The sequence below is a fragment of the Scophthalmus maximus genome, chromosome 7, assembly GCF_022379125.1.
Source record: "Scophthalmus maximus strain ysfricsl-2021 chromosome 7, ASM2237912v1, whole genome shotgun sequence".
Classification (NCBI taxonomy): Eukaryota; Metazoa; Chordata; class Actinopteri; order Pleuronectiformes; family Scophthalmidae; genus Scophthalmus; species Scophthalmus maximus.
This window is the reverse complement of record NC_061521.1, coordinates 7,260,863-7,288,084: the sequence shown is the minus strand read 5'-3', so window position 1 is coordinate 7,288,084 and position 27,222 is coordinate 7,260,863. Positions and strand designations below refer to the sequence as shown.

The window sequence follows — 27,222 nt, the reverse complement described above, 5'->3', positions numbered from 1 at the left end:
CATTCATAAAAGGAGGATTAATCGCAGGACAGTTGCTTTAACTGGGGGTACTGGCAACCAGAGTCTAACCAATTGGTAGCCTGAATGCTCGAATGCTAACACTGGTCCGGGCTGTCAGAAACCCTGATCAGATAAACTCTTATCGTTGACATTTGTAACATTTCAGGATCAATAATTAATACTCTTGGGTACGGATTCAGCCAGCTCTTGTCTATAATGAAGACTACTTTTCCCACCAAGTTAAAGCTTTGGAAAAGGGTCCTTAATGGGGTTTTCTTTTATGTCCAAAAATGTGTCATAAAATTCTCATATTCTGTTGCGTTGTACCTGGTACAAGTACGGGCACTGTACAAGTACAGGTGTGTTTTTAGGCTCAACCGGAGCAAAACGTTTCGGCTCCTCCGTCCTCTCTCTCCTCACCTAATTTCATTGCACATTTAAAGTCAAGCTTTACTCTTGTTATTACCCATAGAAGCCTCTACCAATTACATACAGTAAGGTTTTAATTGAAGAGTTTACTCTCAATATTCACACTTAAACAAACAACCAATTTACCTTGCGAGACTCTTGCCGGATCTTAGTGCAGTTTCTATCTTTTCCCCTTTGCAGTCATCTCTTCGGCCCTATGAATAGAAAGAAGAAAAAAAAAAGGATTAAAAAGATTTAGGAAAAACACACACTATTTTGAAATGCATTTTCAATATTGGACAAATGCATGAAACAAATAACCCAGGATGTCAGTGAAAAACATAGAGAATTATAGTTTTTTTTCTTCGATTGCTAACATGCATTGGTCCAAACTGAAGTCACAGTGTCAGTGAAACAGAGTCGATCAGTCGGCCAAAGTGTAACTCATTTTCCATTGCGTTCACAAAAAATGCGTCCAATGACCACATTCTCCGAAACCCAAGGACTCTTTCCTCCTTCATGCTGCACCAACTATGAACCAGAAAATCTTAGCAGAATATTTCTAATAAAATGAAATAATGATCATTCCAAACATAGCCGATTGCAGTTTCAGCTGGGAGCCTACCAATGTGGGGTTTTTTTGGGTCTGTTAACCGAAGAGAGAACAGGGGTCGGCTTCGGAAGGAGGATTCTGTTTGGAAACATGGATCGCAGTTGGAAGAGAAGAGAGAGAGGGTGGAGAGGAAGACCGAGAGCGGCGACGACGATGAGAACTTGTGGCCAAATGCAAATGCAATGCCGTACATCATCTCAGGGCTCTTTCCTCGTGAGGTTGAGACCTTACGACCAGAAGCCCAACAATTCCCACAATGAGTGTCCGAGGAGAGAAAAAAACAGGTTATCGTCTCCAACAGAACCGGACTCAGTTGTGATCTGCCTCAACGTGGAGGAGAGAGGGACAACTAGAACCCTCACAGCACTGTACAGTCTGAGTGATAGCACCATACATGTTGTTTCTTTTGTAATCATTGTCAGAATTTTGGGATCTTTCTTTTGTTCCAACCTTTTACTTTGCACAAGTAAATGACTATATGCAAAGATATAGACAAAATAAAGGGTATTACTGTAAAGCAATTCTTGATTCATTCTTCTTACATATACTCCAGTACAGTCACTAAAGTAAAATGTGTTTTTTTTTAAAAATTCTATAATACTGATTTATGTGAAAAACAATTAAAACGTCAAAGATAAAGTTCATCATTTATCTGATGCTCCCTGTCGTTAGTGGGGTTTTTCTAAGGCAGAGTGTTGTGACTGACAGTGTTTGCTTTCGGACTAAGAGTTGATGCCAATGTTCTGATGGAGCAAGCTGATTTTGAGACGTGTAAGTGTTGTGGTGTTTTGTGTGAGTTTTGGAGGTGAGACGAATTGTTTGGCCAAAATGCATGTTGGGAAGCAAACTGTAAGAGTGGCTTCAGTGTGGACAATGCTGGTTAGCAATCGGAAAAAAAAAACTGGAAGAGATGGAAAAGGTGAGTTATGTTTTATTTTTTATTTTTTACCTGAAGCAACATATGCATAGACTCGGGACTGTAATCAACAGACAGACAGTCGGTGTGAGTGCATGTAACTCCCGGGCTACAGGGCCTATTATTCTTCTATTGTCTACTGTGTATACATGCTCCTGGTGAGTAAAGTCTGATTCTGGTATTTACATTAACATTACCTTTTATCTTATCATAAAAACTCTCATCTCATTTGTCTCATATCAATCCAATATTTTTTCTCTTTAATATGAACCATGAATTTCGGTCAGAGATTTATCCATATGAAAATAAGGTGTGCGTGTGTGTGTGTGTGTGTGTGTTTGCCTGCGTGCATCTGACTTATACATAAAAAAAGCAAGTTAAAGCAGAATGATCTTTAACTTCTGCTGTTCATCGTTAATCCTGCACATATTTGGACAGTAAAAGGTAAAGCCTCACTGCTCTGTCATGTTACTAAAGAAGCATGAAAGTGATAATACACATGAACATAAAATTCCAACTTTCAATTTTTTGACACAATGTGAATAAAATGGCAGACAATCTGCTTTTTTCAGTGAATTTGCACTGAACTTAATCCCGGTGAAGACAAATTTTGCGTCCTGTGAGTCAGTTTTAAATTCAGCAGTCACATGAAAACTCCAACCGTTGTGATTTGTCTTGTGTTAGCCCCAGTTGTTGGTTTTACAAAGGCCTCTTTGGACTGAGAAACCTTCTGTGACATTTTTGCTTATGAAACTGTTTCGGAACAGCTTGCATAACCCCCCCCCCCCCCCCCCCCCCCCCCCCCCCCCCCCCCCCCAAAAAAAAAAAATTGCACTGTTGTTGGGTTAAAAACAACTCTGTATTTCTTTTTTCCTGGAAAGAATACGTCCTGCAGTTACCAGAAGTCCCTCTGACAGCTGCTCTTACCCCAACATATCCGAACACTATTCATACGTTTCCTCTTTTACCTCTTCACTCCGACTCAAACCTGCTGTTTTCTGCATTTGCTCCAAAGTGAAACCGAAGGACAAAGTGAGGAAAAGAAAAAGAGGAGCAAATCAACATTTGTGGGTCCGACAATCTCAGCTTAAGTCTTGGTACACACACACAAACACACCTTATCTTCAAAATGCTTGTGTGTTTGAATTTAGTTTTGTAACATCTTTTTTGTCTTTCTGCAAATTTACATCAACTACATGAAACAAAAGTGTATATTTCCTAAAATGGAGGAAACAATTTAGATGCATGTACAATCACCTTAACCCACTGTCTATATAAAAGTGCTCTGTTCGTAGAGTTGTGTAACTGCACTTGTGAGACGTCATTGTTCTTTAATAGAATAGTACATTATCTAAACATGATCTAAAACTTACTGATATTTGTATTTTCAATTTTCAACTGAAACTGGATTTGGAATAGCTTTGAAATGTATCATTATTTCTATAGAATCCTTTCGAGCTTTCTCCTTTTTCTTTAAAACTGAATAAAAGTTAAATCCATTTGATGATTTGCCAACTCCATGATTATTGGCATGATATCAAAATTATACAAAAACATGTAATTTCAAAATTTTAATATTAATGACAGAAAAATGTGAATTAAAGCAGTAAAAATAATATGCAAACCCTCTTTTGTAGGTCTCCTAATAAGTTCCAAAACACAATTCACATTTTAACCCCCAGTATTAGGGAACAAATGATACATTTGTGTCAATGATTTTATGAAGTTGATGTTAAATTTGACATTGAGGTCAAGACAGAGAAAAACAAATCATTCTCAAATTCTAAATATTCAAAATGAAGGAGTTAATAGAATTAATCTGTTGAAGAGGACAGAAGTGTCCAAATGTTCTTTGACATTAAGGCATTTAAAATTTCTCCTTTTCTTTTTTAAAGATGATGAGAGAGAAGTTGAAATCATGAACTCCAGAGAGAGGTGGAAGCTATAGAGAAAAACACTTCCTGTCAGACTTTTTGCATCAGTTTTATTTTTTTCTGATCTGGAGATTTTCAGTGTTGAAATCTGAACAAAATCAGCAGCAGTGTTTAGTTTGACATTTAAAAAGCAGAACTGCCTCAATGTAAAGCATGAATACATGTTAACTAAAAATGTTCACATGTCGACATTTTTAGACCAAAAATTGAACACCTGAATGAAATATTGTTTTATTTTCTTTCTGTATGCTTTGATTTGCCTAAACATCTATTCTGCTGCTTTGTGTCATTTTTCCTCTACACATCTCACATGTGTCTTTGCGTGATATATATTCATCTATTCTGTGTGAATGAACGGGCATATAAAACACATCAAATCTGGTCATACGGCTTAATCTAGTAGTCAAGTCGCCCTCCTGATTCTTGAAAACCTTCAGTGTCACTGATCATTCTGGCCAAAAATGAAGCACTAAATTCTCAAAACAAACAAATGAAGTCTGCTTCAAGCTGCAAAGTTTGACACCCATTCTGCAGACATGGTATCATTCATAGGGCAAAGGGCAAAATTTATTTTCTTTTTAGTTTTATTTTGCCTGTATACAAACTGCTGAAATGTGTGATGAAACAGTTTTTTTTTATGTGATAACTCCCAAAACACATATTTTCATGATAAGAGGTAGTTTGGTGTCTGTTAATTGTAAGACCCAATTGAGATATAATAATTTTATAACATTATTTGCTTTAATAAGCTTAATGTTTACATATGATATCTGACATCATTAACAGCTGACTATGAGGATTTAACCTTTTCATATGCGGTGCACATGAACACCTGAAATCACAGAAGGGAGCTGAAAGGTTTCAGCCTCCTGAAAAGAAGTGGCACAGTGATTTGTTTTACTTGTTTTAAACTGCTAAGCTCTTTAAAAGTTAAATATATATATATTTTTTATTGTAACTGTATGAAAACTCTGATGTGTTATTTCTATGACTCTGTCCCTTCATACAGAAATGTTATGATTACATCATCTAGAATTAAAATCTCAATCAGAAACCTGTACCTCTCAAATCGTCTGACAATTAGAGGGGTTAATGGAATTTGCAATGTGGCAGCAACTGAGATTTTTGCATTTGAAGATTAACGATTTTTTTTAAAAATTTATACAAAGGCCCAATGTGTTGCTCCCTTACATTGAATACTTAATACAATAATTATATATCTTTCACTTGCTGCATCTAAAATTTATTTAGACAAAGATAAAGATAAATTGTATGCACAGTTTGTGTGTGTGCGTGTGTGTGTGTGTGACAGATTTTAAAGAGAGACCAAGAAAGAAGCAAAAGTGTGAGAATGAGTCATTGTCAGCATGAGTGCGTCAGCATACGAGTGAGCCTTTACCTGTGAAATTGTGTATTCCTAACACATGTGTGTGTGTGTGTGTGTGTGTGTGTGTGTGTGTGTGTGTGTGTGTGTGTGTGTGTGTGTGTGTGTGTGTGTGTGTGTGTGTGTGTGTGTGTGTGTGTGAATTAAATGGACTGTATGCTGTGATGCTTCATTCAGCTACGTCTATGGCACCATAGAAGTAGCCTTTACAGCACTTATGACATGTCGTCATGGACTGGTGTGTGTGTGTGTGTGTGTGTGTGTGTCTATTTATGAGGTGCGGGCTTCTTACGTCAGGAGCCACATTACCCCTTACCAGACCGCCACCTCCCTCCTTCCTGCTTTCCTGAATCATTTTCCACCTCCACCCATGGGACACGCCAGCTGTTTTCTTTTGACTCATACACCAGAAAAGTGCACAAGTGTGTGTTTGCATGTGTGCGTTGGTCGGGGGGGGGGGGGGGGGGTTAAATGGCAGGTACATGGGTCAGATTCAAAGTCATACTGTACATGGCTGGAGTAAAGGTACATAGAGATGCTGCCATAAACAGGAGGAAGAACAGGAACCTCCAAACACACACACACACACACACACACACACACACACGACAGGTAATTCAAAATAGTTCATACAACTGCGGAATGGGATGAATAAAGATAAATGATAAATGTAAAACACTGAGATGTGTAAATATGTTCAATATGTTTGAGGTTTCCTGTAGTAGTCACAAGATATCACACAAATCCTTTGTCTCAGTAGATAATGAAAGAATGATCTGATTGGAAACAAGGAAGTGTTTGCTTTGCTCGCTGAATGTTACAGCCAGTGCGTATCAATTATTAACGCAAAGGTTTGAGCCTCACATTGTGCGTCAAACAGTGAAAGGGCGAGAGGAGACACCGCAAACGGGCAACTCCTCAAACTGTCCCCAAGTCAAGAAGACGGCATTTATACAAGTACATACCTGATTATCCACAGAGCTGAGAAGATATCTGAGAAACAACTCCCACAATATCATGAAATTGTGCAAAAAAAACAACAACAAAAAAACCAGAGCAATCCTGGAAAATATGAATCTGCACTGTTTCTTGTTGGATCAACAGTCTGGCCGCATGACAGTATCTGTTGACTTCATTGATGCTTTTTTAAACTCATACACCGAACTGGAAAATAAAAAAGAAATGCAACTTTTACAGACTAAATACATAATCTGTATCTAAGAATGCAAAGAGGGAGAGTCTCAGTAGAAAATGTAGTGGTTTGTGAAATATCAGGAAATAGTGAAGAGGCTGTTATAATTTCTTATAGTGCAATGTAACAGCTTAAAAAAACTTTGTTTTGTCTGATTTCCAGTCCAAATCCTAAATAAAATTAAATTTACTTTCATATGTCACGGGTGTGGGGAACATCCGGCAAGACAATTTGATCAGGGCCATTCATAAATGCCAAAAGAGATACAAAATACAAAAAATCTCATGATAGCAAATCAAAGAATGTACTAGTAGAAATGTTTGAAGATCACAATTTCAAGAAATATAGAATAGGAAACCGCAGACCTGAAGCATACTGTACTAGCTAGAAAAGGTGATGTGTCTGGTGTAGAAGTAGGAAACCACTTACTCAAACAACAACGCTCACATTCAAGGGATCATTTGACAAGGGCTATTCATGGCTGCACCCTAAACCTGCTCACCTCGAACAAGGAGCAGAACACATTCCCTATGTTGAAGAAGTATTTGATTTATCTCCCTAGTATCTGAGTAAGTAAAACCGGGTTAGTATACTCACCGTTAAAAACCACAACACCACCTCTCTGTGATTTCAGATACCAAAACTATTATTAAAAATATCACACATTTAAAGAAATTTCAAGAAAACCTAAAAATCAGTGGCGGTGAAAGCAATGACGCTGTAACAGGTGGGACTGACTTTCCCCCCAAAAAAGGAAACCGCAGTGACATTATTAAGTTGAACGCATGTACTTAGAATATTAAGACCTTTCTTGCTATATTTTTTTTTTTGCCTAAAACTACTCCACTCACCACAACAGTACAACTGCTCACAGTCGTAATATTTCTATGGCCTTTTTCACTTTCAAGATTTGAAAATCTTGAAAAAGATGTAAATATCTGAAAGATTCCCCTTTTTGCCTGAGCACATATGTAAGGTAAATGGAAAGGAAACAACCACATACGATATAACAACCAGTCAAACAACTTAATCCAGTAGAACCGTTCTGCTGGGAAGTTCTCTCTTACAGTCAAAGACGTTCACCAAATGATGCTTTTGAGTCATATAGTTAGACTGTTTTATATCAAGAGAGGCTTCTACTCAATATGATGTAGTCTAGTGCAACACCACCTTTGACAATAACCTCAATATTACACGTGAACTCATTAAATTTACACATTTGATTGGAACACACTAAACCTTGTAAAGACATACAGTATGTTATAGTCGGGCTGTTTAATTGGACTGCAATACACTGTACAGGCACCATCAGTTCAATTTATCGTGTGCGTGTGTGTGTGTGTGTGTGTGTGTGTGTTACATTCAGTCACCCATGTCTATGCATAGGAACGAGTTTCTGTGGGGGAAGTGTGGATGTACCTTAATCCTGTGGCGCAAGAGTCGGGGCGACTGAGGAGGAGAAACTGAAGAGGAAGGCTTCAAGAGAAGGGGGGAGGGAGAGGAGACATCGTCATTCGGGTTTCAGTCAGTCAGGATTTCCCCTCCATCAATCCTCGCCTCGGGGCCCCTGAGAGAGATGGAGTGAGTGAGAGAGGACGATAGAGACAGAGAGAGAGAGAGAGAGAGAGGGGAAGATGGAAATGCACAAAAATGAGAAAGAAAAGCAAAAGGAACACAGATGAGAGTTGCAGTTAGTATTAGTGCATGTCACATGATTTTGGCACAATTCTATCTCACTGACAATGGTCTCCACTGTTCCCCCACTTTGCACCACACGCCTTTTACTTTATTTCTTATTTTCATTTCTCTTATTCATTCATTTTTTTTTATTTTTCACTTACTACACTACTGCTAATCCAAACAACAACATTTCCCTTCTGCTGCTGTTTCCCATTGAACTGACAAAACGCAGCCACAGGAAAAAGCACGAGTTTCCCCGCAGGAGTATTTGTCACTGCGGTTGGCGTCAAAACTGTTCGTCAAAAAATGTGTTGAAAGAACAAGACAATGGTCTTTTTATTTATTTATTTTTTGTCATAAAACATGAAAAGTTTTTTTCTGTACTTTCAAAAGATGCACCAGTTTCTCATATATCTGAAAAAGTAGCTTCTTGAAAAGTGTTTTCTGGTAATAGAGCGACATAATGCAACTGTCTTAGCATAAAGCAACATTCAAAATCACTGTTTCTTTGCGCTGTGTAACTGGATTTGAACGAGTACAATCTCCTGCGTGAAGTGCATAATGCGTTGACAGCACTGCGTCACACGTCTATTGGTGGTGAAAGGATGTTTCTTACATATACCTTTATTTCCCCTAGCTTTCAAGATGTCAGCGTCTACCTGCGCCCCGACAAAACGGAGGAGCCATGAATTTAGTCTGTCGCGCGGCGGCGAAAACTCAACAAAGTAAGATAAACTAAAAGGAGAGCAAGAGCGCAGGCCTGCAACGAGGCTGAGCAACCTGCCACTGTTTTAACCATCGGAAGGAAAGTCCCGCCAAAATTGGAAAGAAGTGATCCCGCTAACAGACAAACAGAAAAAAAACCAAACCAGTCCCATAATCTCCTTGGGGGAGATCATAAAATGTTGTTGTCCAGTGAAAAAAAGTCATCGCAATAGTGACACTGATTCAGTGAGGTGCTTTGGTGAGGATTCGCCCCCGTTAGGGACTTTGGAGTGACCTGAACTTTTTTTTTTAACTTTTAGTTTTGTTTGGATTCGGGGAGTCCGACTTGTTATTTCCTTTAGTGTGGACTTTCTTCTGTTGTTTCCTCTGTACTTTGTGTGTCTGTTATTTGCTCTGGGCTGCTCCCTGATTTTGTCTGGTTTTTCCCGCCTTTCCTGATCGTCTGTCCCTCCCTCAAGAGTTTCACCTGTGTCCAACTACGCCTACATGCCTCCATCTGGTCTCTGTGCTCCCGAGTCCTAGTTGTCAGTTCGTCTCTTTGTTCCTCTTCATGTTCCCTGCTTTTACCTCGTATGTCTCGATTTGGTCAGAGTTTTTTTTTAGTGGCAACCCACTGCCGGCCCAACGTCCACCACCCCTGCAACCGTGCACCCATTGGATGGCACCAGCTGTCAATCACGGCGTATCCATGCGCCAATGTGTACCGCGCTTTATCGTCTATTTGATTCTAAATGGGAGCCACGATTTACAAAATGAACGGCATGCTGTATTGAAGACTTTGAAAGTAGAGATTGAACCATAAACGCCTCAGGAAAAGGTTTACCGATGTTATGAATCAAGTGAGAATCAGGGTCATTTTTCTCGGACTTCTACAGCGATGGACTCTGCTGGTCCTTTGAGAGGACACAGCATTGGCTTCACTTTCCGCACGGGTGACTACGTCCATTTAAAAAAAACAGTCTATAGTTTTGCGCTATTTTTGCTGCCTGAGTTTGAGGTTAGAGTTTATTCACTTTCTTCTTGCCTACTAACCTGCCAGCATATGAGCCGGCTCTACCATTAGATATTGTTTTCTTCACTAGGATCATTGGGCCCTGCGACCTATTTTTCAATTTTACAATCACAAGACCATTCACTCCATGTCATCTAAAGAGAAAATGAGGAGACAAAGGAGGATTGAGGAGATGGAGGTGATAAACTGATCAGACCCAGAATTCTTTGCTCAAAAAACTAAAATAAAACATAATTCTCTCTAATCCAACCTAAACTGAAACCCGGTATCAAACGCTGATTTACAAAGTCGAAATGTAATAGTGATATAGTGACACTTTTTGCTAAAGACCACTGACAAATATTTCAAACAGTTGAAGAGTTACTTGTTCGATTGAGAGTGATCTGATGAAAGAGTAAGCTGTGTAAGGAATGTCCACTGTTTCCATTTTGACATCGAAAAGCTCAGTTATCTGCAGACAATGCAAAGGCCGAGTAGGGACAGGTAGCACACGCACGCAGACACACATGCACACGCTGTGACATCTTGGCAATATTTGGTAAATTACCAAAAAAAAGTCCTTGACCTTTCTGACTGACAGACAGTATCAGAGCCATAGGAATGTGAACAGATGTTTGTTCTGTATCATGTGTATGTGTGTGTGTGTGTGTGTGTGTGTGTGTGTGTGTGTGTGTGTCATCTTGTGCGCAGACCTATAGCTCGGGCGTATAAAACGTTGCTCAGCTAAAAATAAATAAAATGCTCCAGAGAGGAGCGAAAAGCATTGTGCGCTCTGAGTCACGACCAGGAGTGGTGGTGACGATGCACTCCCCCCACCACACACACACACACACACACACACACACACACACACACACACACACACACACACACACACACACACACACCTTTTCTCCCCCATTCAAATGCAGAGAAGGATGTACAATCCTGTTCTCAAAACAGAGAGAACAAGACCTCCAAAGCCCCTCCTCAAAACACTAACACACACACACACACACACACACACACACGCGCGCGCACACAAACATGCGCACACAAACACACACACCCAACCAAGTGATGAAATGAAGCCAAGAACGAGGCAGACCATAATATCCAGTCAATGATCATCACATTGCAAACAGTTGACCGAAATATACAAAAAAAGTCTTGACATTTTCAAAAGCTGCATTGACAGAAAGCCATCAAGAGAATTTAAAAACTGTCTTCGACAGAGATAAGTGTGAATCTTGGTGGGTTTACTCCCGACAACATTGTTGGGTAAGTCCTGTTTGTGGACCAAATGCTTGCCCCAAATCCAGATTCACTGTGTTGTCAAATGAATGTATAGCACACCACATTTCTAATTGCTATGCTTTTAATTCAACTTTTACGAATAAATATATCACAGTGCTCATCACTGACATTCAGTTCATTCATGATTTTGCATTCACAGACAAGTATTTCTTGCCTGGGATTAGGAAATGAAATGGGGCAAACTTCTTGTCTCATCCACAGATTATGTGGATGACACCAAATATGAAGATGAATGCAGAAGGTAATAGTGACAATCATATTTTTACAGTTTAGGGCTGGACAGATAAAAAAGCATAAACGTTTTGTTGAGGATACAATAAAGATTTACTCACAGCAGCATGTTTTTTTTTATGTAATATTTAGAGCTATACTGTCCACCACATTGAGAAGGAGACTTGAACAGTATATGATTTTAAGGTATAGGTCGGTTGTGCGAATTTTTTTCGCATCAGATTTGCAAAACCGTTTCTCCTTTTCCTCCAATATGTGTTTTTCTTTCTTTCTCCAAAGTAAAAGTCCAGCTACCAACTTAAGAAAGATGCCTCCACCTGCTACAGTCTGACAAATGAAATGGAGATGAACGCTTCACTTCAAACAATCACAATCAATCAAATTTCAATCAAACACTGAACAAAACTTGAATCTATTATAAACATTCATTGAAATAAGTATTGACTTTATAGCAAGGAAAAGTGATTTGATGTCAAAATGGGGAAAAAAAGTATCTTCTTAAAGGGCCCATTCCATTCAGCTACACACGACACATCTCTGACACTGTGTCAATAAAGGAAGTTCTAAGTTTAACGAAGTGTTGTTCTGTTGCAGTGGTGTTGTGTCGGAGTTCACAGCACAGCTGTTGATTTCATCGTGTCCAAACCCCGGGACACTATCATCAGATCATTCAAATGGACAGTAATACTAAATAAATAACAAAGAATGGGGTGTGAGTGTAAAATAATTTCAACACGGTCTCTTAGAAATTGTGCTTATATCACAACTGTGATTGTGGAATTGTGGATTTTGTTCTCGGGCAAAAAATTTTGGTTTTGTTTAAATGTTAATAAACACATCCTGCCTTGCAGCTGAAGTCACTGTGTACTTTCTTTCATGTATTAAACCAGACCATAATATATCCTTAATACCAAGTGTTGTGATAGCCTAAACTCAACCATGGAAAAGTTTAATAATGTAAACTGTAATTTGTACAAGCGGATGTTGTAAATTTTTGCAGGCCTTGCAAGCCATGGCTGAGCAACCCCACTCACAATAGTGAAGTGTCCTTCAAAAAAAAAATTATTGAGTCCCAATTCCCAAAATGTAATCACCTGTTACCATGGCTGAGACCTAGAACTTTTTCAGGCAAATCTGTCCATAACTTTTTCAGTTACACACAGACAAACCGAACCAATCACACGACATCCTTGGCGGCGGTAACAACTCACTGGGGACAACAGGCAGAAGACGGGCCACCGTAGGCTAACCTCCGTTAATGGTACACAAGGTTAATACTGTACCTACAGTGCATTTTCATTTCGCTCATTGTGGACATCTCATTGTGGACAGATGCCATTTCAGCTGGGTTAAACAGTTTGAGCACATGGGCAGATGGTGGGGAAAGCTCTCACTGCAACAGCAGCATCAGTTCCAGTTGTTTCAGTAAGTGCCCAAAAAACCCCACATGTGTTTAAGGATAATTGACAGAGCCCTCAGCTGGTTGTAGCAGTTCTAACAGGAGCAAAGAAGGAAGTCAGGTGACCTTGCTCAAAAGATAAAGGGAGGTTGATTCGGGATAGGTCATCAAAACCTCAGACATTAACACAAGGGGCTCTCAGCTAGTTGCTGGTTGTCGGTCAGTATTCCTGACTGTCGAGGGCAGGAGCACAATCGTTCCTTAACCTTGGTTGTTAGTGGTCCAGCCAACAAGGGCCTCGGATCAGAAAACGGTTCCGTGAGTCATTGCAGAGGACATGGACTAATGACGTTTTTTTACTTTTTTTATTTGGTGGATTTAACATTTGCAATGTTCAGAGGTGGGAAGCCAGGATGCCTGCCGATTGGTTTTCGCGACCGTTGGGGTCTGATTTATCAACATGATCCCCAGCGCAAGGGACTGAGGGTGGAACCTCCACATTTCAGGAACGCTGCGGTTACAGCTCGCTCAGGCCAACCGTGGCCGTGGGAAGGGAACTGGCTATTAGAGTTGGCTAAAAAGTGGGAACGTTGGGTCTCATTAAAATCCTGAGCTCTCACAGGGTAAAAGCATCACTTGCTTGGTTGTCTGTCTTTTTTTAGATAATTTGCTCTTTGCTCAAAATATCCACCAACATCTTCATAAATATTAGGTGATAATGTTGAGAAAACATGCTGTGAAGATGGTTGCTTTGCAATCCAATCACAATTTGAAGTAGACCTAAGTTTGGGATCACCAGCTTTGAGAGGCACATGAATTGCATCATAATCTAATCCCTTCCTATATGGCGTCACAAGGCTCTATGGTAAATAGAAAAACAAGATATATCAAGATGTGTATGCTAACTATAAGAAAAATCAACGTTTTTCCTTTAAAATCACATCTTAAAGCACCTGGAAAAAACTATTTTTGTAATATTTGTTGTGTCTAGTGTGGTAGCTCACCAGTATCTTAAACACTAAACACCAAATGGAAGGTGGATTGTATAATGTTATGGTCCACCCATACACACACCAACAATGCCTGTCTCCCTCTATGGCAAAAAAAGAAAAGAAAATCTAAATGCAACAAATAACCTTGCCCCACAAACAATTAATGCTCAAAGGTGAGATTAACAGACCTTTAGTTCAACACGGAGGCTTGAGGTGGACTGAGCAAGTGTCCCGTCGTTTATGGCGCTTGTGAATCAAACACATTGGTTGAACATTAAGTCGACGCATGACTTTTTCCACTTGGGTGAAGAGAATGACGAACATTAATTCCTTCCCCAAAAAAATGATCACAGGAGAAAAGTGTGCTGTGATTATAATTTGTTTGTATATTTCAAATTGTCTATTGATGACATTGGTCATGCTAAATGAAGAAAAAAAAAATCCCCTAAAGTCCCTGAAGGATACATTTAAGGAATAAGTCAACCACGTGAAATTTGAAGGCATAAATAAGTGGCTTTCAAAGATACTGCAGATGTAAACACCTCTGTAAAGCCACACAGATGATAAGTCTCCACGGGATATTCCTTCAAGATAAATGCATTAAAAAGTACTAAATATTAATGCATGAATAAATATGAACAATTTGGGATAATATGTTGTAATGCAGCGTATACTGTGGCCCTAACTCCTGACTTTTAGTTTCCTGCGTCTTCGAAAGCCCGTCGGTCTCAGTTTTAACCGTGATGTCATCTCATTATAAATAGCCTTTGACTGGAAGCTTGTATAGAACAAGAAGAAAAAAGATTGATACTCAGTCAAATGCTGTGATTTATCATACACAGGTGGGGCAAAGTCAGGGCAGAAACGCTCTCCTCGCGCTTTGTTTTAGGTAAAATACACTGCGTGGTACTGAATATTGTATGGAGGTAAAAAAAAAAAAAAAAAAAATCTAAACTGTGATTCACTGTAATTATTTATGTAGTAAATTCAGATATGTTGAGCAGGTAAATAATCAAACGTTATGAGACGTCATAATTGACACTTAATGATAAGATTGTGGGTATCTCCTTTAACCTCAGTGTTACTGAGCTTTGACCTGAAGTCAGTCTACAAGCAGTGTTTAGATGTACGAGTGTTTCACATGAGATGCAGGAGTGCTGCCGTAGCGTCAGTTGCTTGAACACATGCCAAAAAATTGCCTCAATTTGACGGTGATTCGTGGTGATTTGGTGTTAGATATGTCACCATTCTGAGCTGTGTGACAGTACGAAGCAAACCAGAATAATAGCAAATAATTTCAATAAAGAACCAAATAGCCCATGGACAGTCTAGCTTTGTGCTGTGACTTCATAAAAACACAGGGAAGTCACACTTCCCCCAAAACAAGTATTCCTTTTTTGTACAAACGATGAAAAAAGGGGAAAATGTGAGGACCTTACCTGGCAGTTAAAGGGTTAGTTCACCCAATTTCAATTTTAACATATTTTCTTTGTGGTATCTTACGATGTAGATACATTTGTAAACATTTGTAATACAATGGGCACCTGAATGCACCATCAGACGCTTTTGGAACAGGCATGCAAACTGGCTGACAGGTGTCCAAACGCATCAAAGGGGAGGTCAGGTCGAGCCTATTGACCCCTTCAATCAACACAACCTATATACAACGACATGTGTCATATATGTTTTTTAATATCTATATTTGATTTCATCTATGGAGGTTTTACAGGATACCTGTAATAATATGAATATCTCCAACAACAAATGTGACAAAACTGGGAGGGACTTTCAGTTTAATTCGAACAGCTACAGAGATGTTTGGCCTGAGTGCTTCATTGTTAGAAAACATAATAAGAAATATGTATCTGATGCATGGTAACGTCATGCCCAAGGTCCAGAACAACAGCTTAAAGCATGATTCAAAACTTCCGGAGGACATGACACATGCAGAATGTCGCCTGGGTCATTTTAAAGGCTATAGCACAAGGACAGCAACAGCAAAAACGTTCATACTCTATATAGGAATATTATTTTTGACATGACAGGACTCCCAACTCACCAATACACACCACAAGCCCCTCTTATAGAGATATATATGACACCGCTTCCAGCCTGCTACTTGTGGATGTGTCTGCATGACAAGAACATAAATCCACTGCGTTCAAGAGCGTGATTAAACATATGGGAGACAAATAGCAAATGTTGGCGTTTGCGGGCAATTTAAAGACCTGCAAATAAATTGACAGAAGAACAAGAAGAAGAAGAAGAAGAAGAAGAAGAAGGAGGAGCCCTTGCGCAGACACAACCTCCGCTCACATGCACCGAACTGTCATCACCAGCCTCATGCGCAAAATGCAATTTAAGGGGTGATTTGGAGTTTGACGTCATCCTCTTACACATCTCAGGCCGTGCAGTTACCTTTCTCTGGGATGAAGAAGAAGATGAGGACATGGAGGAGGAGGAGGGCGGTCAGGTCGACGTCCCATATGTTTCTGTCTGCGCTCCTCATCGGTGGAGACATCCCCCTCCCCCCCCCCCCCCCCACTCTGGAACACGGAGGCTCCAACAGCATCATCATCATCATGAGCAGCAGCAGCAGCAGCATCAGCACCGGGGTCGATCCGGGTACACAAGTCCCGGCGTTTCCATCCAATTGTCCTTTTTTTTAATGGTTGTTGTTGTTGTGATTGTTCCCTCCTGCAAGACAGAGAGGCGAGACACACGCGTGCATGGTGAAATTCAGCCGTCTGCACAGGTACACGTCTGCGGTCGTGCGGGCAGGCCTACGCGGACCGGAGAGAGATGTGATGGGGGGTTGGTAGGAGAGGCAACTTTACGACCTGCAGGTGGTTCCCAGGCGGCGCCACGCAGACTCGAAAACATAAACTATTTCAGGAAAGACGCACGGTGGTGATGCAAATCCGTACAGTAAAATGCCCAAACAGCCTAATTACGTCAACCCCTTCAGGGATGTAGATGGCTAAAAGGTGACGTCAGGTCACATCCACGTCCGCTAAACAAACAGAGAGCCATACCCCGCACGCAACTGCGGCTCCAGTCGTTCGAGCCAATAACGGCGCAGAGAGCTCCGCGGCAGCCCCGAGGGGTCAGGGGTCATGCTGCTTCCTCTGAAAGAAACCGACGCTCTCTGTGTCTCTGCTGTGGGTCGTGCGTTCTCCTCTAAAGTCAATTAATGGCACGAGTGCCCCTGCTCTAAAACACGCCTCGGATTTTGGAGTGCAATTGAGGGGGGGGGGTTCAAGGTGACCACGGTGGAACAGACTGGTTTCACGCAAACCGCATGGGTCTGAGTGCGGCGTTTTGCTGCGTGCCTGCACAAGCCTCGCCATGGTCAGTGCTTTGCTCGTGGGCTGGGCAGACACGCCTGCTAGAGTTTATTTTTGCATTTGTGTGTGTTCGTTTTACTCGCTGCATGTCGTGAACATGTATTTTTTTGTTTTTGAACTTCCCACTTTTCTTTCCTTGTAACACCACGACGTCGATGGGCCCCCAGCCGTCCAAATGCTTTAATCGTGATTTCATTTGCGTCTCGTTCCGCTCTCTGACGCACTTTTTCCATCGATGCGTTCTCGCCAAGTTAGAGGCCGGTGCCTTGCAGGGCTTCATTATTCACTCTAGCTATATTCTGACATGAATTGTGGTTATTTGCGTGGCCTACTGTGACTAGGACATGGTGAGGATAAAGTTGCACTTGCTCCTTCTTCTCGTGGCTAAATTGAATTGCACCCTCTTCTGCTCTTTTTACTCTGTCTTTTATGGAAGGCAATGTGCCTCTCTGGCTTTTGTTTTCATGGGTGTGATCATTTTGCTTTCACTCAACACACGCACACACAGAGTTTTGCTGTGCTATATAAGGATATATATATATATATATATATGTGTGTGTGTGTGTGTGTGAGTGTGTATATATATATATATATATATATGTATATATATATGGGTGTATATATATCATATTTTTTGTATGTGTCTGGTGGGTTAGGCTGAATGGACTTATCAGGTTGTCTGTGGGCTCTTTGTGGGGAACGTGGACAGGGATGCTTGAGGTGGATTAAACTCTATTCACAAAACTGGGAGGGAGACGCTTCTTGACGCGTTTGCAGTGTGTGGGGAGTGGACGCATGGGGGGCACGGGCATGGGCATGGGCACGGGCACGCGCACACACACACACACACACACACACACGTAGTCACTACTCGGTCAGTGTATGAGGCAGCGATTGCAGCTGTTCCTCATCCCTCTCCTTCTGCCAAAATGGGCTTCTCCCTATGTTAGGTTAGCCTGGCTGGGGAATCCCTTGCATTTTGTGCTAACAGGTGTGTGTGTGTGTGTGTGTGTGTGTGTGTGTGTGTGTTTCCCACATTTTTTGGACGGGGTTGGGGTTCCGTGACGTTCAAGTGGCACCCACCCTCCAACACACACGCACGCACAGGCACGCACACACACACACACGCACACACACACACACACACACACACACACACACACACCTCCAGTGTTTTGCCCACGTGCACCGTGTTCATTGCAAAGGGTCTCCCCGTGTTTACACTCTGGTCTCCTCGGTGTGGGACGGGGTCTGGGGGGGGGGGGGGGGGGGGGGGGGGGGGGGGGGGGGGGGGGGGGGGGTGTTTTGGCCAATACCATGGCTCAAAGTTTTGGGTCCGACAACATGCTTGTTGACGGAAATAACAAAATGATTTTTTGTTCTCCCCAGGACACTGTGGCAAACAAGAGTTTAAGCAAAACTTGGGTGCGAGGTGGCTGCAGAGCTCCGCCACAATTTCTAACAAAGACGCAAACTGTTGAAGGGGACACACACACACACACACACACACACACACACACACACACACACACACACACACACGTATATTGGGCTGAAAAAACAACCATGACAAAAACGCCCCTGCAATGGCAATGACAAAAATAACAAGGGCAAATAATGGCAAAAATAGTGCAAAAAGAAAATTCAAGCAGGAAAAAGGAACCAAGCCATTAAAAATGATAAACTAAGGGGTTGTAAAATTCCAAAGAGTGGTGCCGTCAGCCGATGTCGATGTCTCCGCGCGGCGATTGCGCCCTCCGCAAATGCTTTTTGGGGTAAGGGCTTCCCAGATTAATAGTTATGAACAGCAAGCCCAGACCGCAAAAAGATTCGTGAAGGACATTATCTGCTGCTGCTGCTGCTGCTGCTGCTGGCGTCCGACGGAGACTCCGTGACACCCGGGGAGTCTGCTCTCTTTTCGCTTCCGTGAATGTATCTCCCATCCCGGCAACCAGAGGCGAATGTGTCCCTCCAACACACACACACACACACACACACACACACTAGGAGGAGGAGAGGATGGATGGAGGATGGAGAGAAAAAGAGAAAGAGATTGAAGGGGGGTCTCCGGATGCCAAGGCTGCTGCCGCTGCCACCGAGAACTGGCCAAGGTCCTTTCCGCTTTGATTCCCCACTCCTTCTCCAGTTTGAATTCTCCTCTATCTCCCTTCTCGTCTCTCCTCCCTCATCCATCCCCTACCCCGTCCTCCCTCTCTCTCTCTCTCTCTCTCTCTCTATCTCTCTCACATTTTCTTCTCCTCGCCTTTTCTTGCTTTCTTTTTTCTCTCCCCATCCAATCGCTCGGATGTGCAAAGCCCATGTGATCACTGGGAGCTGTGCATCGATGCGTTTTGTTGTCAGTGTGCTCTCTTTCTTTCTGTGTTATATCCCCTGGTCCGCGGTGTCTCCCTACAGTGGAGCGCAGCCTCCTCTGCAGCCGCTCCAGAGCTCTGTGTGAGGAGGGAGGAAGGCTGTGAACTGCTGGCAATAAATAGAGAGCAGGGAGGGCTCTCATTGGAGCTAACCAAACCTCGTCACCGACCAATCGGTGTCTCGCTCACATAGGGACCCCCCTTTTTGAAAAAAAATAAATAAAATAAAATAAATAAAGATACAAAAATAAAGAAATAAATAGACAGCGCTAACCAAATTGTGATCTATGCCAGAGAGGGTGAATGCATTGATAGAGGGACATGAGCATTTGATGTGACTATTGGTTCATTATGCATTTGCGTTTTCTCTCTTTCAACCCTCCCTCGTTTTGTATGCGTTTGCTGCTTGCGGGGCGTCTGTCGCGAGGCCGCGGGACGGACCGTCGCTCAAAGCGGGTCGTAGCGCGCAGGATGCAACGCAACATCCCTCACCTACAGTGTGACAACAATAACAAAGAAGACGCGTGACCTCGAGGATGAGCCGTGTTCACCTCATCACAAATAACGAGCCCTTGACTCCCCCCCCCCCCCCCCATATACGAGCCAGCTGCAGCGGCCCCACACGAATTGGTGTCAGATGCGAACAAGAAAACACAAACGAGTGACGATGATCACAATTGCATGTCGACAAAGTGTGGGAAGCGTATGGCACGGCCCTCCGCGTCGCGTCACAACATAGCAAGAAGCTATCGAGGCGACTCGTGGTCACCTATAGAGTTCACCGGAGGGTACCACTGCAAAAAATCACGCGGGGGTTCTGCGAGCTGCGGTTCATCACTGGCTGGAGCCACGATGCTTCGGTCCCCTTTTTCTCTTCTTTCTGAAAGGTTGACGCCGCACAGAGCACCAGTTGAGCCACCGTTACGACACACTGCAGCGGCTCGTGGCTGCATACGGCACCGCCGTGCGACCCAACAAGATGACAACACATCGCCGAGCAACACGTCGACAGTTCATCACGACCGTGGACCACCCACTCTCACACACTCGGAGCTCGAACAGTCTTTAATATGTTTCCTCTTTTTTTGGGGGGGGGGGGGCTAATTTTGAAACGGATTGATCGAATAGAATAACTTACCTGTTTCTTCCCCCCATGCAACAGTTCCATTAGTTTTTCAGAAGCCATTGCAACATCTTAACCCTACATAAGCAACCCCTCAACTTCCCCTCTGGACCTGCAAGTTATTGTGTACCGAGGTGGAGGCCGGGTCACGATCTGGATCCCCCCCACCCCACCCCACCCCCACTTGCTTGTACCAGGTTTGATGTAAAACCACCATACACCGATCCTTCCCTCCCTCCCTCCGCCTCTTCCACTCTCTCCCCGCCCCACTATCACTGATAAAACTCGTCAGCATTCGAGTTGGCTGCCAGCAAGCAGCGGGGCTCACACTAAAAACAAGCTTTGGGGAGAAAGAAGATATTTGGGATTGAAGGGGGGGGGGGGCAGACCCAAGAGCCCACCCCAGAGCCCACCACTATTTACCCCCCCCCCCCCCCCCCCCGCCCTCCCATCGTGGATATATGTACATATATATATTTTATTTTTATTTCATTTTAATATTGGGTGGTCTTTTCATCTGCAACCCAGTCAGTCACGATTCTCCCCCACCGCCTGCACTGCACAGTGACTGCCTCTCCTGACGCAGCCGACGCGCACATTACTCACTTTAGCAGTCACGACTCAGGAATCCGTGTTGTCTCCGCCGAAATTACACGATCGGCGTTGAATTATTGAGCAAGATCTTTTTTTCACCCTCGATTCGATATTTGCGCGTTTTGACCGACGAGGAATTAGAGAGTTGTTATTTGCGCGCGCGCGCGGGTTTGCACGTGCGTGCGTGCGTTTGGAGAGGTGGAGGAATGCATCACAGGTGAAGTGCAAGCGGGATTTCGCATGACAAAGAGAGCCGGTCGATGTGTTGGGGCTTTTCACTGGGGGGAATTGACCGGAGTCGTGCGCAGGCTGGGATCGGGGGGGATTGGGGGGTGATCGCGCGGGTACTGTGTCCCAGTCGGGCTGCAGAACCTCGCAGACGCCTTTGGCAAATTCATCATCTTGCCGGTCCGCGTCGCTAATTCAACGCTGATGCCTCATCCAACGGGTGATTCCTTCAAAGTCCATTTGGCACCTGCACAACACTTTGTGATATTTTAACACGAAAAGAAATTTGATGGACTTCGGAAAAGGCTGAAATAGTGAAGAAATCAGACTGGTTCTTTTATGGGTTGGTCAGACACGGGGGGAAATGACTGGACTGACGTGAGCAGAAGAAGAGTTGATCCAAGTAGATCCGGCTGCTGCCTCTCTCTCTCTCTCTCTCTCTCTCTCTCTCTCTCTGCCTGTGGAATCCGAGGCCGTTCAAACTGTACAGGCGGGAAGAGCTCTGTTATAGCATCTCTACGTGCCCAAAGTCTCCCCTCAGTAAGCGCGCACAGTTTAAAGGGGGTCGCTCAGCGTCGCTCCAGGAAAGTGGAGTCGCTCAGAATAAATGCTGTTGGTTTCCAAACAGGAGTAAATAAAGCTTTTGGCTGCCAGTAACAACACCACCCACCCCCCGCGCGCGTACCCGCACACGCACGCACTTGCCGGCCCTCACACACACGCGCATATGAACGCACAGCAGGCAAACACCACCAGCAACAGCCCACTACCGCCACTTGGTGTGGTTTCAGCACCATTGCTGCTGGACAGCTCCCGGGTTTCCCCATGCGGTGCGCCTGGTCTCTGCTGCAGCAACAGCTCCTTCACTTCAGTCCCTCCTCTCCTCCTCCTCTCCTCCTCCTCTCCTCCTCCTCCTCCTCTTCCTCCTCCACCGCCGCTCCTCAGTCAGTACGACTCCTCTTTAAAAAAAATAATAACATAAAACAAGAAAAACGGAGGGAAAGACGTCCCTGAGCCCTCATCAGAGAAGGGTTCCCCTCGCTTTCGCGGTTAAGCAGGGAGATTGGGGGGGGGGGGGGGGGGGGGGATTTGATGGAGACTCAACAGCGCCAACAGACAAAGGGAGTTTTTGCATTTGCTTGTTTACCAAAAAGGGGGTGATTCCGTACTCTGCAGGAAAGGGCTGCTCTACGCTTCGGTCACAGTCAAACATGCCAGGAAAAAATCCATGTGACGTGGAGGCTGCTGTTGCTGCGTGCGTGAGACAGAGGAGGAGGCAGAATTATAGGGAGAGTAAGAAGCGGGGCACGGGCGCCCGTGAGCATGCACTGCCAAACGCACAAAAGTACACGGAATTAAACATCGCATGTGCAGGCGCGTGTCACTCACCATGGCGCGGGCACGTCCCCAGCTGTCCTAAACTGGACAAGAGAAAAGAGAGAGAGAAACACAGAGAAAGGTTGAGATTTCAAGTGGCAAGTCGGTGACACGAGTCTGGAAGAAATGCAACAGATGAAGTCGTCCATTTGTCATAGGCTTACAGTGGCGCGTCCAAGTTTGCTCACAGGATCGCCTCCCTTTTTTTTATACAAGTGATACCCCTGTCTGTCTATTTCTGGCGCGCGATCAAAACTACGTTGCTATTTTTAGGTCACAATACGAGGAAGGGGAAAAAAAACCCCACTCAGGCATAAAAACAGGCATCGCCTAGGAACGTTACGTGAAGTGCATGATAATGTAAATTAATTTTGCCTCTCCAACTCTGCACAAGAGCCCCGATCCCCCTCCGTTGCATCATTGCAGTGATTTTTTTTTTTCCAGCCCAATGTGCCTTCACACAGCACCACCACCACCACCTCCTCCTTCTCGCCCCGTAATCCTACTTTTGCCCCCTGGACAACTAAAATGTGGAGCTCGCCGTCGCTGCCAAATACCATCGCCAATATCTGATGTTGTTGTCGCCCTCTTCAGAAGCTCCTCGCCCCGCTGTCACTTCAGCGGCTCAAAACTCATGAACGCAAAACACAGCTCCAAATACAGTCGAACGACCCTCCCTGCGGAATTTTATTTGTTCTTTCGGTCGACGGAGCACTGGAGAAAAAAAAAATTTGCAATCAAGCTTTGCTGACGAGAAGAAGATTGAAGAAGAAGAAAAAAAAATAAAAAGGACATTTTTTTTTTTTTGTTGTTGAAGGGCTGCGTCAGTTACTAGGCATTGACGTCACGTTTAGATTCTCTCACTTTACAGCCCGTAGAGTCTGATTAAAAAAGACACCGGCGCTCTGTGGTCAGCTCGCCGCAAACACGCCATGGGATTTAAAAAGAAAACGAGTGACAAGATGGTCAAATATTGCAGGTGGAGAGTTTGGTGTGGAAACTGTGGATGTGTAGCGGGTTATCGCTTGGTAAAACCCCTCCTCTATTGCTCTAGCATCTGGGTTTCCGCACCCCTCCCTCTCCTCCTCCTCATCGTCTCTCCCTTCCCTTTTCTCTATATATCCCCCCACCAAGCGTTGGTGCTGTTGTGGTCTTGGATATGTTGTTTTTTGTTGTTTTGTTTTTTAAATTGTATCCCAGCATCCACTGCATTTGGCAAACAATACGCTGCATCGTGAAGGCGAGGGAGAGGAAAAAACACAGCGAACCGAGCCGCTATCCCTCCCCCGTCCATATATTCACTGGCCGTTTACCCACGCACCGGACCCCGCTCGGCCAGGGGAATATGACCACGGGGAGCGCACACTTGTCATTGGCAAAGGCGCTAAAAAAAATCCCTCAACAGTATGTTCCGTCTCTCGCCCCACCTATCCGTGGCGTCTTTATTGTAAGACCCACCCCGCACAACCCACGCCGTCCATCTGTACTCATGCCGCGTGGAGATTCACGAGACCTTTTCGGGATGGGATGGGGGGGGGGGGGGGGGGGGGGGGCGTGCGCTGAGGTCGATGGAGTTGCCTTTTTCTTTTTCTTTTTTTTTAGAAATGGAGTTGGTTGGACTGCATTGAGTGGCAGTCTCGAAAAACCGGCTCACAGAAGGGAAAAGGGCTGTGCCCGACGCATCGGGTTGTGCTATTTTTATCCCTGCCTGTAGGCCAACTGTATGTCCGTGACTGCTGGCGAGTGCATGTATGGACACACACACACACACGCGCGCACACGCGCGCACACACGCCGGTCTTTCTCTACGGATCACCAGCATTAAAGGAAGGAATCAAAAATATTCACCAGAAAAAGAGGTTCGTTTTAATGCCCGGGATATTTTTGGCACCTGCTATTGGTCGGGTTCTTCTTTTTTCTTTTCTCCAAGCCGTCAAGTCAACCAAACCAGAGGTACACATGTACACACGCACTATTCCCTGTAGAGCCCACAATCATTCAATCAGAGAGGGAGCAGCATTAATGGGAGCTGCGACCGAGGTTGCCCAGAGCAGTGCGCCAAGATCACCGCGTGGTGTCGACAAACTCAGCCAGAGATCCCCCCCCCCCCTTTACTCTCCACCCACACCCCTCCTCCCCCACTCCATAAAAAAAAGTATGCACTCCCGACTCCAGCAAGTTGCGAGCCGCAGCACACTTTTTTTTTTTTTCATTTCAGACGCTTTTGTCCGACTTCATCTCAGAACGAGAAAGGGTGCAACATTCTGTGGCTCTCATTGTCACACCGACTGACAGGAGGGAAAGAACCACGCCGACGTTTGCGAACCAAATCGCTTTGCTGCAAGGGGTTCGAGTCAGAGATTGGACACCGACCCACGCGTAAACTATGCACTTCCAAATCATCCTCGCGTCCGGCGACATTCGTGTTCAGGATAGATGCTGGTGTCTAACTAACTCCGCAGGATGAAACACTCGTTTAGCCACTTTCAAATAAACAAAGTACACTTACTGTTGGGCACAGGGTTCTTATCGTTTTTTCTCCCTCTCGCTGAAAATTCGGCTGAACTCGAGTGCGCCAGAGGTGCTGTCCGTGGTGCTGAACAGCTCGGCCGGGGACAGCGCTCCGCGGACAGTTGGTCGGGATGTTGCCGAGTTGGAGATCGTTGCCGGAATGATTGCGAGCGCCGTTGCATTGCTCCCGTGTAAAAGAGCGAGACGTCGTGTAGCCCCGGTGTGCTGGCAACACGTGTGGACTGACGTAAGTCCGCTGCGGAAAGTTGTTTACAAGTGGAGAACTACAGGCGCCCGAGCTCTGCTCGTGACAAATACAGATGAGTGATTCCCCGCCATGCGCCCTCTCTTAATGTCGACACTCTTATTGGCGCGACGGGGTGAGGGGCCGATGTTGCCAAAACAGTCCAATATAACATAATATATATATATATATATATATATAACCATGTTACAGATATTAGAAAGAGAAGAAGCGAGGGAAAATTATATTTCCCAAAACTTTCCCCCTCCTCTCTCTGCCCCTCTCACAGTTGTTACTAGGCATCGCAGCAGAGCAGGCAGCCGAAAGCGAAGGATCCCCAGCACGTGAACACTCCCACGCATTACCGCAGCCCGCTCTCTTGGGGTGTCTGCAAAATCCCTCCTATGCCAATACGCATACACACAAAAGCCCCAAAAGAAAAACAAACCTGAATACGGTTCCACTGCTGTGTTTATAACCTAGTCTGGTCGTTCCCGGAGATAGAAGACTAACGCTTGCGAACACGGGCACTAAATAAAGTCCCGGGTGCTTAATGTGCAAGCTTCGGATACATATCTCTGCAGGGCAAACATCCGCGATTTGACGCACAGTGTTTGAACCAAAAGCTGACCGACGAACTCAGATAAATTGGATCATTGTGTCAAAAAGGTTAACCGGACTTTGGATGGCGTTCCTCGCCACTATGCATCCCTGCTTCTGAGAGAGGGAGAGATCCAACGGGCATCCCCGAGCCCCAGCACATCGAGGCATGGTCTGACTGCAAACTTCCCTGACTGGTACATCACATTCTGGGTCAAAAGAACAACAACAACAACAACAACACTTACCTTTCAAAAGCGTTCTCTCTTTTTAAACTTTTTTACAGAATGGCTTTGTGTCGGCACGAGTCAGACGCAGGAGACGGGGGGAGAGTGAGAGCGGGGCGGCCTACAGTCTCTCCTCCTGCGTCAGGAAGGAGAATGCGGGTCAGTCCGACGTGCGTCGTCTCCCAGTTCTGTCAGTCGGAGACTAAAATATTTGGCGTTGCCATTTAGGATACAGGGAGCAAATGGAAGCAGGGCTGGCGCGGGGTTTTATGGAGTGGATATGTGGCGATGGTGGGTAGGAGAGGATGGGGGGGGGGGTTACAAAGAGTTACAAATGCGAGACAGCTGATAGAAAGTGCCCGCCAAATCAGGGGGACTTTACGCATTTGGGGAGGCGCGCCACACGATTCACCTCACTGCATCGACTCTCTCTTTCTGTTCCCCTCTCACTGCTTGTGCGTGCGTGTGTGTCTCTGTGTGCGCGCGCGCGCTTAAATGTGTGTGAATGAGTCCCAGACAGAGACGGAAAGCATGAATGGGGCAGAAGAAGCGCGACTCAAAGTCTGCGCTATATTATCGACGGCAAACCTGCCGGGAAACGAATAAATGAGCGTAATTGAAAGGGAACGGGGGCCGAGGTAAAACAAAAGCAGCGCGGAGCATGACGGGAGGATGGGAATTCAGGACAGAAATGAAAAGAGATGTCTTTCTCTCTCTCTGTATGTTGGTCTCTCTATTTGTCTCTCCCTGGTCCTCTTCTCTTGCAGTGTGCTATTGACCTGCATTGACGTCATTGCGTCATTAGGTATCCCTTAG

General features: G+C 44.3%; 1 long non-coding RNA gene across 7 annotated transcripts in view; it reads right to left on the bottom strand.

Moving 5' to 3' along the window:
• Window positions 1-26,809, bottom strand: part of LOC118315890 — a 37,132-nt gene extending 10,323 nt beyond the window's left edge. The window contains exons 1-6 of one of the 7 annotated variants that reach the window (XR_007031030.1): window positions 25,334-25,687; window positions 22,837-22,868; window positions 16,202-16,480; window positions 7,867-8,014; window positions 6,221-6,419; window positions 556-623 (exon numbers count right to left, since the gene is read on the bottom strand). This is a non-coding gene — a long non-coding RNA (uncharacterized LOC118315890). Of the gene's footprint in view, window positions 1-555; window positions 624-6,220; window positions 6,420-7,866; window positions 8,015-16,201; window positions 16,481-22,836; window positions 22,869-22,988; window positions 23,863-25,333; window positions 25,688-26,427 lie in introns of those variants that run through there. The other 6 variants (XR_007031028.1, XR_007031027.1, XR_007031029.1 and 3 more) reach the window with 6 other exon arrangements.
• Between the last annotated feature and the right edge of the window lie 413 nt (window positions 26,810-27,222).